General features: G+C 43.1%; 1 protein-coding gene across 2 annotated transcripts in view; it reads left to right on the forward strand.

Moving 5' to 3' along the window:
- Positions 1-5,000, forward strand: part of LOC145410923 (uncharacterized) — a 90,811-nt gene that overhangs the window by 21,316 nt on the left and 64,495 nt on the right. The gene's annotated exons all lie outside the window — the stretch shown is intronic.

The raw sequence follows: 5,000 nt of genomic DNA on the forward strand, positions 1-5,000 counted from the left end.
CTTCCTTCCTATCTCCCTCCCCTTGGTCGTACTCTCCTATCTTTCTCCCCATTTTCTCTTCTTCTCTCCCTCCACCATAATTCTGTGACGTCCTTAAGTAATTTCCGGCTAATTACTTGGCTGCTCCGTCACGCCTCAGAGTTATGCCAGAAAAGACGCTTATTAGGACCCCCCCCCCTGCCCCTCTGCCCTGCCCTGCCCTGCCCTGCCCTGCTTTCCTTTAGTCTACTTCCATGCACTCCTTTGTCTCCTCCTTGCTCTTCATTCCAGTCTTTCTTTCTGCCTCCTTCTCCTCCCTAACCTGTCCTTCCCATCTTACCCTGCTGTGCCCTGTCCTGTCCTGCCCTGCCCTGCCTTACCGTGCCCTGCTCTGGCTATCATTCCTTCCTTCTTCCACATCTTGCCGGTCAGCCTGCTTGCCTGCCTGCCTCCCTACCTGCCTACCTACCTACGTACCTCCCAGCCAATCTACCTGCCTTCTTACATCTCCTCCCTTCCTTTCCAACCTCCTCACCCATCCCTTTCTCCCTCCTTCTGGCCAGCCATCTCCCTTCCCCCTCCATCATTACCTTGTCTCCCTAATTATCACGCTTTCTCTATTCCCTGCCTTCCAACCTTCCTCCTTCCTTCCCTCACACCATTTCTTCCTTCTTTCCCCTCCTCCCTCCTCTCGTCATCTTCTCTCCTCCCATCGTGGCCTCCTCTTCATATTCCTGTGTCCTCCCTTTCCCTTCCCTCCTTTCTTCCATTTCCAGTCTCTCTCCCTTGTTCTGTTTTTTCCTTCCCATTTTCCTCATTCCGTCCCTCTTCATTCTCTTTCCTTTCCTCCATCTTTTTTCCAGCATATTTCCCCTCCTCTGTTATCCTTTCTCCCTCTCCATTTTCTCTCCCTCCCTCCCTCTTATTTTCTCTCCCTGATTTCATTCTCCTTTGACTGTCTCCTTCTTCTTCCTTTCGTTGATTTACCTCTCTCTCTCTCTCTCTCTCTCTCTCTCTCTCTCTCACATTCTGTCTTTCCTTCCCTACCTCCATACTTTTTGCATACCTCCCCCATCTCCCTTTCCCTTTCTCTCCTTTCTCTCTTCGTTTCCTCAGTCCTCCCTCCATTTCGTTATTCCTCCCTCCCTCCTTCCCTGTTTTCCGCCCTGCCCTCCCTCCCTCATCATTTTCTCCCCCTCCCTCCCTGCTTCCTCTCTCCTCCCTCAGCTTCCTTTCGCCCTTTTTTGTTAATTTCTCTCCCTTTTAATTCCCTTCTCCTCCCTCTCCCTCACCCCCTTTCGTCCTCGTCCTCCTGTTATTAATCGTAAACCACAGCCCCCCCCTCCCTCCCTCTCTCTCTCTCTCTCTCTCTCTTCTCATTACATTTGTTTATTTCTCTTTTCTCTTTCCCTTTCTCTCCTGCCTTTTCACTGCTTTTCTCCTTCTCTGCTTATATTTTTCTCTTTCCTCCTCCTCCTCCTCCTCCTCCCTTTAATCCCATCCTCACTTCCTGGTCGAGTTGGATCATTCGGCAAGTCTTCCATTCCGGTGTAGTCCAATATACCACACCTTCTCTATAATTAAGTGACAAAACACCGGTAATTATCCGTTAATTGGTTCCCATTAAGTGGCCCAGAGCGAACCGAACTCAACTCGGAACCGAAACAGCTCTGCAAATAGGAAAGGAACCGAGCTGCGCCATGACACGAAACCTCCAAAACTTTGTAAGGTTCTTCAGTTGATATACGGGTTGGGTGAGAGAGAGAGAGAGAGAGAGAGAGAGAGAGAGAGAGAGAGAGAGAGAGAGAGAGAGAGAGAGAGAGAGAGAGAGAGATAATTACTTAAGAAATATAGGTAATTGTCTGCCAGTCTGAAGGAGAGAGAGAACAAATAAATTACAGGTGTGTTAGCCTACCTGGGGCCTCTTAATTAGTGTTTTTACCTGACGATCTTTTCTACTGAGAGAGAGAGAGAGAGAGAGAGAGAGAGAGAGAGAGAGAGAGAGAGAGAGAGAGAGAGAAAGAGAGTGGGCCATAGGTGTAGTAGAGGGAAGAGGATGTGACTTGGAGGCGTTTGGTTGTTAGACAGAGAGATAGATTGATAAATAGATAGATAGATAGATAGATAGATAGATAAACAGGTAGGTAAGTAGGTAGTCTGGTTCACTGGTAGGTAGGTAGGTAGGTAAATAGATAGGTAGGTAGATAGGTAGTTTGATAAGTAGATTAATAGACAGATAAATAGATAGCTACAGAGATTAATATAGACAGATAGATAAACAGGTAGATAGCAATATAGATACAAAAACATACAAACAGACAGATAGATAGATAGATAGGTAGATAGATAGATAGCAACATATGCAGTCTAGATAGATAAATAGACAGATAGATAGCACGACCTGCTTAGAATGGTGCAGTGGCAGTGAGTGGAAACAATAGGCAGAAAGGTCACCTGAGTTAATTATGAGAGAGAGAGAGAGAGAGAGAGAGAGAGAGAGAGAGAGAGAGAGAGAGAGAGAGAGAGAGAGGATAGAAAAGAAAGGAGAGGAAAGGAGGAATGGAGGTGAAAAAATGGAGGGACTGAGGGAAGAAAAGCCTCTGAAATGTGTTCGTTCAAAGAGAGAGAGAGAGAGAGAGAGAGAGAGAGAGAGAGAGGGGCATCAAATCTGTGCCAGCCGCTACAGTAAATCTTGGGGCGAATATTGACGTGATAGTCGAGGTCATCCGAGGCAAGATAAGGAAAAAAAATGATGATGCGGCAGGTGACCCAATAACCCTGGCGCGCGCGCGCGCACACACACACACACACACACACACACACACACACACACACACACACACACACACACACACACACACACACACACACACACACACACACACACACACACACACACACACACAGCAAATAAATCCCATCATCCTTGTGCAAGTTATTATTTTTCAAGAAACAGGGAGGTGGTGGTGTTGTATCAAATTATCCATAATTAATTTTTACATGCTTGGATGTCCGTGAAACATTTTGGTATCCGAATTATTATTATTGTTATTATTATTATTATTACGTGCGTCCTTGCATATTATTTTATTCTTCATGCGGCCTATAGGGACCAAACTATGGTGTTTTTGTATTTTTTTTTCATATGGTTTGTTATCTCTTCATCTATAAGAGGTTCATCTCAAATTTTACACCTTGAGGGAGAACAGAAGAGAAAAGATGAAGAGGAAGAAAAGATAAATTGTGATTAACTCTTTGGCTGCGGTATACGTTTGAACTTTTAAAAATTCTCTCTTCCTTTCTTTCGTTTTCTCTTTTCTTTCTTTGTTCTTTCTTTTCTTTCTTTTTTCCCCAACACTGAATGAACTCCCAGGCTGCGATATACGAGCCAGGTGTGTTATATCAGCCATCGCCATTCGATTTAAGTCAGTAAAGGGGTGAGAAAAATAAAAGCCATCTCAATCAACATCCTTACCGCGAATAAAGAGTTTTTTTTTATTTTTTCTAACTAATGGCTGACAATTTTAACTCTCTCACAGACACCCACGTAACCAGAGGGATAATGGAATGAGACGGTGGTCGCAGAAATGAAAAAGAAAAATAATTACGGTATTGTCCTATAGATGGGGATGGTGGAAGTTGCTAAGAATATATCAGTATGTAAATGATTGTCGGTTTCCTATCATCATATCTTTTTTTATAGCAGTGATAGTGGTCATTATTATCGTCTATAATTGTCGTTGTCGTCGTCTTAGTAGTAGTAGTAGCAGTAGTAGTAGTAGTAGTAGTAGTAGTAGTAGTAGTAGTAGTAGCACCGGTAGTGGTAATAGATGCAGATGTGTTGTTATTATTCACTTTGCCTCGTGGAGACTTGATACGAGGTACTAATATACAAACTATTATTCCACAATTTGCGAGTGAAAATCAAATTACTGTGTACTGGCAAAACGTGCGTGTCTGCTGCGTCTTGATTAGGGATTAGTGTGTGAGCGTGTTATTGACTGCCACGTTATTACAGCTCCAATAACCAATTAACGTTGTGTTGGAGATTTTGAGCGATGTTTTGTGATCCTCCAAGCGTTCACAATTACCAGCTTCGTCCCACAGGCTGCGCTGTTCACTCTTCATTGAGGCTTCTTAATTTTCTCTACCATCCACTCATCAGTCAAGGCTCTGTGATCGAATATGCCACAGAAAATGGTTTAAGTTTTCTCATTTACCATGCTGCATTTGCTCATTTTTTTATTTCTTCTTCTTTCTTCCAAACACTGTTCAATTTGGTGCCCTTCGTTAATTTCTTCACCAGCAACACTTCAAGTTTGATATGGTTATTCATTGGGCGAATGTCCCAAGAAACCTTTTCCGTTTGATGGGTTTATGCCTTTAAAAGTTTTTTACGTGGTCAGAGGGAAAACCATAAAAATCCACACATATCTAGTGAAATAAGGCAGCACGAATCCGTAGAATTTACTATCGTTTAAAAAGGGGTGGTATGTAGCTGATTGTGGCCGTGTGGAGACCATTCAGCGTTCCCTCGTGAATGAGACAGTCCTTCATTGTTGTAGACTTCCCTTAGCTAATTAAGTCGTCTGGTGTTAGCCTCTGTGTAACGTTTCATTTCGTCACGAACAACGAAAGGGTTGATGAAGATTATTATTATTAATTTTTTATTAATAAGATGTACTGAAGCTGAATTAAGTCGTCGGCCGGTGTCAAGAACGAGAGTAAAAAGTGGACATTGTACGGAGTGGGTGAATGGAGATAGTTTGTGACCACCATCATTTTGAGGGGTCAGAGAATTCACCCATTCAACTCTTGGACGTATTTCCGTTGTATTCTTACGCCGCCCAGACATTTTTTTTTTTTCACAAGAGCGACTTTTCTGAATGGAATGATTTAATATGATTTTTATTTACCACTTCCATACATCACATTCCCTCCAGCCTGAATGAAATCGTCTGGAGGAAGCAGGAGTAAAATAAAAAATACGTCATTGGATATAAGGGTTTAAATGTTATAAG

Source organism: Coenobita brevimanus, chromosome 87 (genome assembly GCF_032717465.1).
Source record: "Coenobita brevimanus isolate Jiangsu-jjx chromosome 87, ASM3271746v2, whole genome shotgun sequence".
Classification (NCBI taxonomy): domain Eukaryota; kingdom Metazoa; phylum Arthropoda; class Malacostraca; order Decapoda; family Coenobitidae; genus Coenobita; species Coenobita brevimanus.